Genomic DNA, 14,278 nt, shown 5'->3' with positions numbered 1-14,278 from the left:
ACCATCTACCTCACAAAACATGCATACGATGCAATTTATCTATTTGAAATATATACTGAACATGTTAGAGCATGGCATGGCATACTATCATATAAAACATAGAAATCAAAAGCTGATCATGGCAATATCTTCTAGTATCAATAAGATAGAACTAAACTGATCCAATAACTAACTAAACTAATGCTAAACTGATACAAATTCTGAACTGTAATCACATAACTAAATTGTGAAGCTTTGAAAAACTATTTATCATAAATAGATGAAAATACTAATCATGCTGCTGATGGGCCTGGCAACTGTACTTATTGTGCGCGCATCCCTAACTAGACTCGGGGTTGCAAATCTCAATTCTAGTAGGGCTACTAGGTTATCTAAACCTAGGGACGACTGTGGGAGCCCAACCCAAGGATAACTGAAGTCCAGTACAGTGCCACTGATAAAGTAAAATACTGTTTATAGCTAGTTTATCATATCTTACTTTTTTCTTTTTTTTACTAGGTTATCTGAACCTAGAACTAGGTTATCTGAACCCAGAGGCTACTATGGGAGCCCACCCATGGGACCGTAATCCCATATAAGTTGTAGCAAGGCTAAGTATGCTATAAAATTCTCCTATTGCATTTATCTAAGCTATTAAAAATGCCTATGTTGCATTTAACTGAGCTAAACATTTTATCAAACATTTGGTGTGCACTAATTCACACCCTGTGCTGAAAATCTGTATACAACTAAACTAAGGCATAAAATCATGAAAAGAGCTACTTATACTGCAAGTGAGGGGTTTCTTACATCCTGCGCTAGATTTCCTTACGATCTGATCGCTAATTTCCGGTGGAGAAGATCCCTTCGTCGATCTCCTCGCGTCTACGTGCTCTTCTCTCGGAGAGGAGCGTTCTCGTGCCAGAGTTGTCACCGGGAGGTGTTCCTACGACCCTAGGGATGGAACCCTAGGTTCCTTGGAGGTTGAGGTGCCGTGAGGTTTGGAAGAAGAGAGGGGTTCGGCGGAATTAGGGTGAGGAGAGGAAAAGCTTCCGATGAAAACTAATAACTCCTCACTTAATTTTTCCTATTTATATTAAGTGGTTTATTCGGCCAACTTAAATATAAATATAATTATTTCCCTCTTCTTTCAGCACACCCCTGCTGGGGCCTCCTGGTTACTAGAGTTTTCTATAAGACATAGGGTCTCATAGGACTCGGGTTCAATTCCCGCTTAGGCTATTTTACGTTTCTATTTATTTTTGTTACTTCCGCTACTCTAAAAATTCCATAAAAATATCCTAAAATTCCAGAAAAATAATAGAATATTTCTAAAAGTCTTTTGAGAATTTTCGGGCATTACACATCTTTCATGCACATATATGATAGTAAATTGTACGGTATTAATATAACTAGACAAGATTAATATTATTGTCCCAAATGACTAAAATCTATCTGCGAAAAGTTTCAATCTCACATATATCCATTACAAATCAGGGAAATATAGTATCAATATGTTTCCATGCAGGGGAGTCATAAGGATGACACATTACATCTCCTTCGTGCGCATGCTCATGATGTCACCTCATGTGACAAACTTGTTAGATTTTGAGGAATATCCTAAGGCAATCACCTTACAATTTTTACTAAATATAGATTCACTATTTGAGTACATATTATATATTTGATTGTCTTAAACTCATTTACTAAATGTATGCAATACAATTCATATCATAAGAGAAATTGTGATTGGATCGCAACTATTGATTATCTCTACATGTGTAATTATGAACGTATTGGAATTTTCCAAGTCGTCGAATTTTCAGACATCATCAATTCTGTAAGACTAGCACGGGTTATACTCCTTGGTTTGCCAAGTAACTGTTTTCTCACTGGTTGGAGACATTGGGATGTTAAGAGTTAAATGTGGATGCTAGTTATGGTAACTATTTCATTGGAGTGACTCGCTGTAAGACTTCATATGGTTATCTATTGTTGGTTGCTACTGGGAATATCGTACTAGTTCCCCTGTACAAAAATTTTGTACAAGTCCTGAACCATTCCTAACAACCTATTGTGTTCTTTAGAAATTAAATTTGGAATCGCAAACGGAACTTAACATTATTGATTCCAAATTCAACTTATCTGTTCTTAGTGGTTTGGACTTGGATCGCAAATGATGCTTAACATTATTGATCCAAATCCACCCATGTTACAAATTCAATTAAATATTAATTTCATAGATTGGCTTCCAGGTTAAACATGGCGAGACACTAGGCCTTCTTGGGTATGGGAGCATCCACCACTTCCTAGACAAAGCCTTTCAACGAAATTTAATATTTAATTTCCTTATAGTAACCCTAGGTTTAACTAAAAAGAACAATCAAATCACAAGTTCGAAAAACAAAAGAAACACAAAATTGAAAACATTAATTCGATAACCTAGATTCATTAGTCTCTTGTGTTTGGTATTTCAAGATCTAAATAAAAGGATGAACTAGTTATAATGTGGAAACTAATAACTAGTTATACCTTTTATAGCTTATAGACCTCACGATCTTCTGCCGTATTCCTCTTCTTATCTCGGACGTCGTGTGGGCAACGATCTACCGAGATGAGAATCCACCCAAGATTCCTTCTTCTCCAAGCAAGTTTCGGCCACCACAAGAACTCCAAGAGAAGATGAGGTTCGACAACCACCACCAAGCTCCAAGGGATGCTAGAAACAAAACCTCCTATCTCTCCTTCTTCCTCTAACAAAATCCTGCCACCAACCAAAACCCTTGAGATGAAGATGTCGCTGGCCAAGGAAGAAGAATAGGAGATGGAGAGGAAGAGAGGGGCTGGTCACCAACCAAGGAAGAGAGAAACCAAAGAAGATATCTTGTTATAAGGTGAGGCACCTCTACCCTCTCTTTTATATTCCTTGGTCTTGGCAAATAAGGAAAGTTTTATAAAAACTTCCTTATTCTCTTTGCCAATGAAAAGAAAGTTTAATAAAATTTCCCTTTCAAACTATATATGGTCGGCCACCTTAATCCCTCCAAACAAGGAAAGTTTTAAACACAAAATTAAAACTTCCTAATTTATTTCCAGAAATTTTTAAAATAAAAATCTCTCTTTTAAAAATTCCCTTCATGGTTGGTCATAAAAGGAAACTTTTATAAATTAAAATCTCTCTATTAAAACATGTGGATGATTTACAAAAAGAAAAATTTTCTCTAAAATTTAAATTTTCCTTTCAATCTACAAATAAGGAAAGATATCAAATCTTTTCTCTCGATCTTTTGTAGAAACTATAAAAGGAAAGATTTAATTTAATTTAAAATTCTCTTTTAAATCATGAGGATGGTTACAAAAAAGTAAAGTTTTATCAAAAATTAAAATCTTCCTTTTAACTGCAAATAAGGAAAGATATCAAACCTTTCACTTAATCTTTTGTAAAAAACTATAAAAGGAAATATTTAAATTTTAAACTCTCTTTTAAAATCATGGCTTCCACATAAGAAAAATTTTAAAAAATAAAAACCTTTTAATTTATTGTGGTCGGTCACACCAAGCTTGAGTTCAAGCTAGGGTCGGCCACCTCTCACCTTGGTTTGGCCGACCCTAGCTTGGGCTCCAAGCTAGGCTTGGTCGGCCACCTTAAGGTGGGTATGAGTGGGTATAACACTTTATAAATAAGAGGCTACGATAGGAACCGAGAGGAGGAATTGGTTTTGGTCTCCTAATGAACTTGAGCTTCCCGTGTTCTCCCCGAACACACAACTCGAGTTCATCAATAATAACTCATACCACTAAAGAGTTATTATTGAACTACCACACCAATCCCATATTACTATATGAGCTCCTTCTTATCATGAGTGTATTAATCTCCCTGTGTTTAAGATATAAAATATCCACTAATTAAATAAGTTACTGACAACTCACTTAATTAATATCTAGCTCCAAGAGTAGTATCACTCAACCTTATTGTCATGTCGGACTAAGTCCACCTGCAGGGTTTACATGACAATCCTTATGAGCTCCTCTTGGGGACATTATCAACCTAGATTACCAGGACACAGTTTCCTTCTATAATCAACAACACACACTATAAATAATATCATTTCCCAACTTATCGGGCTCTTGATTTATCGAACTAAATCTCACCCATTGATAAGTTAAAGAAATAAATACTAGATATATATGCTTGTTATTATATCAGGATTAAGAGCGCACACTTCCATAATAACAAAAGTCTTGTTCTTTTATTAAGTCAGTATAAAAAAAAACTTACCTTAAATGGTCCTGCTTGTTAGAGTGTATTCTAAAAGTCTAGCTTTTTGTAAACATTTATATTTGAAATAAAAGAATCACATTGGTCAAATGTCTACATTTATTTGTTAAGTGTAGTTGTTCAATTAATTTATATTGTAAATAACATGGTGTGTGGTGTCACACACAGAAGATTGTATTATCAGTTCTTTATAAATTATAAACAGTTGCTCATGACTAAGATGGAAAGGAACAAACCATTGGAATAGTCGTAGTGTAATTAGGTATTAGTTTATCTTGACTAATAAATTACACTAATACACTCTAAGTGTATTGAGTAGGACCATTTAAGGTAAGTTCTTTTTATACTGACTAAATAAAAGAACAAGACTTTTGTTATTATGGAAGTATGAACTCTTAATCCTGATATAATAACAAGCACATATATCTAGTATTTATTTCTTTGACTTATCAATGGGTGAGATTTAGTTCAATAAATCAAGAGGCCCGATAAGTTGGGAAATGATATTATTTATAGTGTGTGTTGTTGATTATAGAAGGAAACTGTATCCTAGTCATCTAGGTTGAGAATGTCCCCAAGAGGAGCTCATAAGGATTGTCATGTTAAACCCTACAGGTGGACTTAGTCCGACATGACAATGAAGTTGAGTGGTACTACTCTTGGACTAAGACATTAATTAAAATGAGTTGTCAATAACTCAATTAATTAGTGGACATTCGATATCTTAAACACAGGGAGACTAACTCACTCATGATAAGAAGGAGCCCATAATGTAATTTGGGATTGGTGCGGTAGTGTAATAATAATTCTCTAGTGGAATGAGTTATTATTGATGAACTTGAGTTGTGTGTTCGGGTCGAACACGGGATACTTAAGCTCGTTGAAAGGCCAAAACCAATTTCTCCTCTAGGTCCTTGTCGTAGCCTCATTAAAGCCTCAAGTCCATCCATATAAAAGCCCATCTTGGTGTCCAAGAAAGGGGTCGACCCAAGGTTTGGTGACCAAGCCAAGGGTCGGCCACCATCTCCTCAAGAGGGTCGGCCCTATGCTTGGTGCCCAAGCAAAGGAGGGGTTGTCCACTATATTTCAAATTAGGAGGGGTATTTTGAATTTTTAAAATCTTCTCTTTGTAGATAACTACAAGTTTAAAAGAAGGATTTTAAATTTACAAAACTTTCCTTATTTTAATTAGGCCACATGGTTTAAAAAAAAGTTTAAAAGTTTTAAAACTTTCCTTTTTTAACCATCCTCATAGTTGTTGGAAAAAAAGGAAGGGAGTTTTAAATTTGAAACTTTCTATTTTGTAACCATGTTAAAAAATGAAATTTTAGAAGAGGATTTTTAAATTTTAAAACTTGGTTTTAATTTTTAAAACTTTCCTTTTTTTTAACATCCACATTAAGAAATTAAAAGAGAGCTTGTAAAATTTTATAAGAGCTTTCCTTCTTTGCTTATAAAATTTTTACAAAGTTTTTATCCCTCTTTAAGTGGCCGGCCACCCTTGCTTGGTGTCCAAGCAAGGGATCGGCCAATCAATTAATCAATCAAAGATTGATGATTGAATCAATCAAGTGGAAAGAAAAGGAAAAATAAAAGAGGAAAAGGAAAAACAAGAGGGAGATTTTAATTTTTGTAAAAAGTCTTTCCTTATTTGCCTTGGGCAAGTAATATAAAAGAAGGGGAGGAGAGGCCTCATGAATGAATTCTATTATTTTCTCTCTTCTCTTTAGTCTTCTCCTAAGGGCCGGCCCTTGCTTCTCTTCATGCTAGGGCCGGCCACCTCTTGTGGATACTTTGTGTGGCCGGATACAAAGAGAAGGAGAAGAAGAAGAGAAGTAGGGATTGCATCTATTCTTATTCTACTGCTTGTGTGGCCGAATCTCTCCCCTTTCCTTTCCCCTTGCTCTCTTTGGTTCCTTGGTGGTGGTGGTGGTGGTGGTGGTGGCCGAATACTAGAGAAGGAGGAGAAGCTTTTGGGTGGTGTTCATCTTGGAGGATCGTCGCCCACACGACGTCCAAGACGAGGCGAGGAATACGGCAGAAGATCTCGAGGTTATTAGCATACAAAAAAAAGGTATAACTAGTTATTGTTTTCTGATGGATCGAAAGCGCTAGAGGAGGGGTGAATAGCGCTCGTGGCTATTTTTAGTGATTTAAAACACAGATTAGAAATGCAACGGAAAGTAAATGCAAACACACAAGACACGAGTGTTTTACTTGATTCAGAGTCTATCTCGACTTCTACTCGAAAGCCCGCGGTCCTTGACCACTTTCGGTGGGCAACAACTATAAATTCGAACTATTACAAGCTAGAAGCAATTACAGTTAAGTTCCAATAAGAAAGTTTTACCAACGAATCAAGAAAGTAGAAGAGCGTTGGAGGTTCAGTTCGTTGTTGCAGCAAAGCGTTGTTGTAGCGTACGGAGCACACGAGAGCACAAGACTTCTGTTCGGAATTCGATGTTTTGAGCTGCACCTCGAGGCCCCTTTTTATAGCTCTACAAGGTCTGATCCAGATCCCCAAGTCTCGGGATCAGATTTGACCCGAAGTGGATCGGTCGACCGATCCCCACATTCGGTCGACCGATCAGATGATCTCCACTGCATCTGATCCGTCCATCCGTCGCTTCACTTCGATCTGGTCAAACTTTATCCCTGGGTTCGGTCGACCGATCCCAAGGTTCGGTCGACCGATCAGTCTCCTCTGACCCGCACACCTCGGCTTGATTCAGTCGACACCTATCCCAGGTTCGGTCGATCGATCCCGAGGTCCGGTCGACCGATCCCTGGTCGAACCTGGTCCAATTTCTGGCGATCTGGTCTGGTAGCTTGGAGGTTCGGTCGACCGATCCCAAGGTTCGGTCGACCGATCCCGGTCAGTATACCCTGCACAAAAGTGTTAGTTTCCTGCAAAACAGAGTTAGAACACAAAAGATAATATATAAACAAATGAGTTGACAGCCTTCGGACTGTCCGGGTCTGACTTCGGGTTTCCGACAGGAAACTCTAGGTCGACCCGACGCCTACTGTTCCCTCTTCGGGGAACGCGTCCTCACCTACTCCACTCAGGAGATTTACCTGATGCCAGTCTGGTCCTCCAGACCGACTGGACTTTCCGCCTAGGGTTACCACCCCCTAGGACCTAGGGTTATCGCCCCCTAGGGTTTTTCTCCACCTAGGGTTACCACCCCTAGGACCTAAGGTTACCGCCCCTTAGGGTTTTCCTCCACCTAGGGTTACCACCCCCTAGGACCTAAGGTTACCGCCCCTTAGGATTTTCCACCTGCCTAACCGCAGTTAGGACTTTCCTGCACACTTGTTTAAACTCATTAGATAACAAAACAACTTAACTTGAACCCTTTGACATAATCAAAACACCGGTTCGATCGTCGGATGCTTCCTGCACCAACAATCTCCCCCTTTTTTATTATGGCAACACAGTTCAAAGTTAAGTAAAAGTATGACAAAAGTTAAATATGAAATTATTAAGAAATTTTGTAAGACTTATGCTCCTCTTTATGTTTAAATTCTTAATTTCTTTAACTTTGACTTTTCTCTCCCCCTTTGACATAAATCAAAAAAGAATATCAGGAAGAGAAAAGAATAATTAATTTAAGCTCCCCCTGAAGAGTAGCCCTTTATTTAATGTCTTAGTGTTTCAAAAAGAAGACTTTACACCCAAATACTTTTAATAGTTTAAGTTGAGAATTTTATTATAATAAATTTCATAGGGTGTTTTATTTTGGATTTTGTTAATTAAAATCCTATTTTGAATGTAACATGCTGTACTAACTACTTCAGCCCAGAATTGATTAGATAGTTTATATTCGTTTAACATGGTTCTAGCAGCATCTTGTAGGGTTCTGTTTTTACGTTCTACTAAACCATTTTGTTGAGGGGTCCTAGGGCAGGAGTATTTATGTTTGTATCCATTTATTTCACAAAATTCAGTAAAGTTGTGATTCTCAAATTCTCCTCCATTGTCACTTCTTATTCTTTTAATTTTAGTGTCTTTTTCATTTTCTGTTAATTTACAAAAATTACTAAATATTTCAAATGTTTCATCTTTTGTTTTTAGAAATTTTACCCAGGTGAACCTGGAGAAATCATCTATTATAACTAAGCAATACCGGTTCTTGCTTAGTGACTTGGCTCCGTGTGAATCGAATAGGTCTAGGTGAAGGAGCTCAAGTAAACAAGTAGTTCTACCTAGATTGGTTGACTTGTGGGTTGACTTGGTTTGTTTTCCTTGTTGACACGCATTACAGATTGAATTTTCAATAACTTTTAATTTGGGCAATCCTCTGACTAGTCCATTTTGACTCATTTTTGAAATGAGTCTTGTGTGAGTGTGACCCAATCTCCTGTGCCACAACTCAGTTTTCTCTTGTTGTGTTAGAAAACACTTTATCGAGGGTGTTGGTAGATAAATTGTGTAGACATTATCTTTCCTTGTGCCCTTAAGTATGATTTTTGGATTATCAATATGTTTGACTATACATTCGGACTTGGTAAAATTAACTAAGTAACCAGTATCGCATAATTGGCTTATACTTAATAAATTAAAATTAAAATTTTCAACTAATAACACTTTTCGAATAATAAAATCGGAGTTAAGTTCGATATTACTTTTTCCGATTACTTTCAGTTTTCCATCGTTGCCGAATGCAACTGATCCTAGGTTCTTTAGTTTTAGCTTAGTGAACTTCAACCTATCTCCAGTCATATGTCTGGAGCATCCACTGTCCAACACCCGTTGATCCAATTCCTACACATAAAGTAGTTGATGGATCAAAAGACAGTTTAATTGAAGTAAGTCCTTAATTTTGCATCCTACCCAATCTGAGTTAATAATTAGTTAATTCTATTGAAGAATTTTTTGAAAAATGTTTAAGTTTGAAAAATATTTTAAGTTAATTTTTTAATTTTGAAAAAGTAGTTAATTTTAATTTGAAAAATATTTAAGTTAATTTTTAATTTGTAAAATATTTAAGTTATTTTTAATTTGAAAAATATTTAAGTTATTTTTAATTCCTTAGTCATCTCACCCGATCTAAATTTTCAATCAGGGACTCCTATAATTTTTGTGAGATGAATTGAGATTCAATTTTAGGAGTATGTTTAACTTTATGTTAGATTCAGGTTTAGCTTTGGGTTTAACAAGTAAGCATTCTTTGGATAAACTTCTGGGCTATGGTGAGTCACAAGGAACTCATTAAAGTAACCATGTCTTCGAGGTTTTTCAAATAGTCCTACCCATTGAACTTAATACTAAACCTTGGTCTAACTAGTTATGATCCATTTAAGGGTAGCTTCGGTCAGTTCCACTTGGCCAAATGCACCAGGTCGAAGTCATATCTTCCTAGACATGCGATGCTCAAGCTTCCCTAACGTACTATCATCCAAAAACTTCGCCAGTACCGTGGATCAAGTTAAACCTAGCCTATTTTATCTGACTTAAATTACCCTGCCGGGTAGTCTACTCTTGTTTACCCATTTCAGATAGATTAAGTTTGGTTACCCAGTCGGGTAGTTTAGTTGCGGGTGCCAGCTATTCTGGATCCTCTTTCTATTTTCAATTGAATTTCGAATGTTAAGTTTAATTTCGGATTTTGATTTAATTGAATTTTTTTAATTTTAATTTCTAATTTTTAATTGAATTTTTAATTTAAATTTCGAATTTTTTTAATTTGGAATTAATTGTGTTTTTAATTTTAATTTTGAATTTTTAATTGAGTTTTTAATTTTAATTTCGAATTTTTAATTGAATTTTTTATTTTAATTTCAAATTTTAATCGTTTTAGCTCCCCCTGGATCATAGCCTCGATATGGTCTATCGAGATAATGTATTTGATCTTTGGGAACCCAATATTGTCCGAGTCCAACTTGATTGATCAGGTTGGACTTGGCAACCCATGCTTGGACCATTTTTCTATTTGTTCTTTGTATGAGAGATAAATATGACTTATATTTCTTTTTAGATTTGTATCCTAGTCCAGTTCTATTGTAGATTTGTAAAATACGGCAACAAATATAATTAAATAATAAGGTTTAATGGACGAAAAATCTTAATGGAATTTTTAGAAATTTTTAGAAATTTTCTGGGATTTAATTGGAGCTCGTATGATGTATTTAGAGAGGATACACTAATGGGGCCAATAAAAAACCTGTTAGGAATACCCGGAAGTAGGAGTTGATTAAGGAATCAAATTAGGGTTTAATTGCACTAAACCTAAGCATTTGTTATAAAATCCCTCCAACCCTAATAGCCTACTCGACACCTCTTTCCCCCCCCCCCCCCCCCCCCCCTCCAACGCCGAACTCCATCTTCCCCGAGCTCGACACCGCCGACTCCCCCTTCTCTCGGTTCCGGCCGATCCACCGCCGCCCCTCTCCAGCCGACGATCTCTCCTATGGATGAGCTTCCCCGGACGTCGTCGGCCTCACCTCCTCACGCGAGCACCACCGCCGCGGGTCTCCTTTCCTCCTCGCACAGGCACCATAGCCGGCGATCTCTCCCTCTCTTGAGCCGCAGTCGCTAGCCATGTTGGGAGCCGCCGTCACACCCTTCAGTTATGCCAAGCCCGGTGACCGATCCACCTCTCCATCTTCACCGCGTCGTGCCCTAGCTAGGATCGCCGATGTCGCTGGTCGTTGCGAGAGTCGCGAATCTCGTCTCCCACCCCACAGCCACTGCTGACCACTGGAAAAGAAGAGGCAAGCTTCTACACCCTCATAGCTTCATCCACAGTCGATTGCCGTTGTTACTCATCGCTAGAGGAGCTATAGGTAACAAACTCTTTAACCTAGTTAGATCTATTCATTAATTTGGTTAATTGAACGTGGTTGAGGTCAATTGGAGTTACTTGAGTTATGATGCTTGAGAGTTAATTCAAGTTAGCTTAATCCAGTGTAGTTGTGATTTTTGTGGATGGGTTGATCAATTGGTAATGAAGTAATTGAGTTTAGATTGATTATGCTTCTAGTATGCCCTAATTGGAGGTTAAATGATTAAGGTTGCTTAATCTATTTAGTCATGCAATTAGAAATTCATTTATGAGTTGATTTCTCTAGTTGAATTAATTCACCAGGATGTTATCTACGAAGAAGTATTGGATTATCAAATGGAATGGAAACATAGTTACCTAATCGTATTAGGATTGAATTTTGGGGTTTAGCTAGTTGTTATATATGTGATTAGCTAAACCATATATCATATTATTTGCAGGACATTGATTCGAGATTAGCGTATTGACGTGAGATAATTTACCATAATCGACATATAAAGGCGGGTACTTCTTGCTTTGTTTCTTTTAGTACTTTGACCTTAGTGCATGAATTATTTTGGATAAGGACTGTTTACCTTGACTCCACTCTTACTTTCCTGCGCTTGATACTTCCACGAAATCCTTGAGAAATTCGTTCCATATCTATACAGTGTCTTGTTGTTGTCCATGTTCAGTAGCAGATACTAGATATCATGTTTGTATGCTTTGACTGTTGCTTATTTATGTACGATATTGAACATGCTGGCTTCATGTAGCATACCTGTTTCTGCTTATATATATATGATGACTGTTGCATTGTTCGCATCATGTCATTGCATGCCGCATCCTCGGTCACTCGAGAGAGTGGTAGCTGGAGTTGATGTCGCTTGTCCTGTCGTGCCGCACTCGGCCACTTGTGTGAGTGGTAGCTGGAGTTCGAGCAACAGGGACCCCGTCGCAGATGTAGCTAGTTAGCTACTATGCAACTGTCCCCTCGGCCACTCGTGTGAGTGGTAGCTGGAGTGATGTACAGTCTGTCACTGACTCAGCCTCTCGACCATACAGGGTCATGGTGCAGAGAGGTGGGCGGGAGTGACCATCCGTGCATACGCTGTTATTATATTTGTTATGGCTGCTGTTATTTATATATGCTGTTATTGCTTATCTACTGCTGTTGTTCGCATATGCTGATATGCTTGTGTTGAGATATATTCTCGTTGTCGATGTTTAGTCATTGGAAATTTGTATATACCTTGCTTATTACCTCTGTAGTTATGAGCAGTACTGTAGCAGATTAATACCAGTTCTAACCTACTATACCTAGCCTAGGATGTGGTTTCAAGTATGAGCATTTGTTTTGATTCTATTTTAGTATCTGCTATTTCCTCTTATGAGACTGTATACTTTTGGCACTTTTTATCTGTATATTATGTCCATGCACTATCTTATCTTTACCCGCTGAGTTCCAATACTCACCACCCCACAAAATGATTTTCTGTCGCCAGGTAACAGGTAGATGAGTCATGGATGCTTGGAGAGGTGTCGGCCGCCAGTCCTAAGTCCCACGTCACACTCGAGGATAGTTTTGTTTTGTTTTATTATTGTTTGGATGGTATGTTGATTTTGTGTATTTTGCTTTTCAATGAGTCGATGTGAATTTTTGGAGTCTAGTCTGGTGGTTGCAGACATTTTTGTTAGTGCCGTTGTTGGTCTTGTTTTTCGTGTTGTTTTGTGTTTTCCGTTGCGTTTACGCTGTTGTGTGATTTCCTTTCAGCCGTGTAGGCTTATTAAATTGCGTGGTTGTGTTTATTTTATTCCAGCCGAGTGGGCTGATGGTATAAACTGCGTGATTGTGTATATATTCCAGCCGTATGTGGCTGATGTATATTTTCTATGTAGTAATGCTTCAGATTGTCACCCGTACAGGGGAGATGCTGTCAGATTTTTGTCTGGCAAGAACTCCTCTGGGGCGTGACAAGATTGCCCTTTGTGTTCCAAGAATCAAGTCAAGATTCTTGGATCCCAGGGAAAATCGTTCTAAGGTTGTCTTCAAATCCTTGACTTGGCTTTTCAGGTTAGAGTTCTCTTCCTCAAGTTTTTGAACTTGAGTTGAGGTTCCAGTCTGAACTGGATCAGTCAAGGATTCGTTATTTGTTGTTTCTTTAAGGAGTGTTACCTCCTTTTGAAGCGACTTGATTCGAATTTTGGACTTAGCTACTTTATGCATTAAATAATTAATTAAGCTATATAAGCGATTTTTACTTACAGAGGGGTTTGGCCCTTCGGAAACGGATGCGGATCCGTGGCTTCTCTCGGACTCGGCTTCTGATTCGTCCTCACTTCCGGATTCGTTGTTGTAGTCCCGGGCTGTCAACGCAAGAAAGTTCGTTTGCTCGAGTTCTTCGTCATCGGATTCCTCGGAAGAAGACTCATCCCATGTTGCCTTCAATGCCTTCTTTCTCTTTGGTTTCTTTGGATCCTTCTGGTTCGGGTAGTTTGCCTTGATGTGCCCTTTTTTATTGCACCCGTAGCATGTCACTTCGAATTTGACCTTCGAGCTTGGTTGGGCTTCTTTGGACTGGATAGCTTTTCTGACATCCTTTTTGTTGAAGCCCTTCTTTTTGCAGAGTTTCTTTACCAGGTTGACTATTTCGGTTGTAAGCTCATCGTCGTCTTCCGAATCTGGTTCTTCTTCTGACTCAGGTTCGGTTCTGCGCTTCATCTTTGATTCGCGCATTCTTCCTGTTCCTGCAACCAAAGCCAACCCTTTCTCGGTCGGGTGTGCATTAGTCTGTTCATGAAGTTCGAATTCTGCAAAAAGTTCATCTAACTTAATAGTAGATAAATCCTTAGAAACCTTGTAGGCATCTACCATGGATGCCCACAAGGTGTTCCTCGGAAAAGCGTTTAAAGAATACCTTATGATGTCCCGGTTATCTACCTTCTGTCCAATTGCATGAAGACCGTTGAGCAGATCTTGAATCCGGGCATGGAGTTGGGCAGCTATCTCACCTTCCTACAGTTTGATATTAAACAATTTATTGAAGATTAAGTCTCTTTTACTTACTTTGGTGTCGGACGTCCCCTCGTGAAGTTCAATGAGCTTATCCCACAGCTCCTTGGCACTGCTGAAAGGGCCGACGCGGTTGAGTTCTTCTTTTGATAGGCCACACTGGAGGGTGCAGGTCGCCTTGGCATTGGCTTCCACCTTCTTAATCAGAGATGTGTCCCAGTCCTCGTATGGTAGTGGTTT

The 14,278-nt window shown here is 38.3% G+C and overlaps 1 long non-coding RNA gene across 1 annotated transcript; it reads left to right on the top strand.

Annotated features, from left to right (window-relative positions):
• The first annotated feature begins 10,567 nt into the window (after positions 1–10,567).
• Positions 10,568–12,740, top strand: LOC122054114. The gene is made up of 2 exons (XR_006132566.1): positions 10,568–11,047; positions 12,531–12,740. It is a non-coding gene; the product is annotated as an uncharacterized LOC122054114 (long non-coding RNA).
• Positions 12,741–14,278: the final 1,538 nt, after the last annotated feature.

This window comes from Zingiber officinale, chromosome 3A (genome assembly GCF_018446385.1).
Source record: "Zingiber officinale cultivar Zhangliang chromosome 3A, Zo_v1.1, whole genome shotgun sequence".
In the NCBI taxonomy this organism is placed as follows: domain Eukaryota; kingdom Viridiplantae; phylum Streptophyta; class Magnoliopsida; order Zingiberales; family Zingiberaceae; genus Zingiber; species Zingiber officinale.
This window is presented reverse-complemented; position numbering and strand designations above follow the sequence as displayed.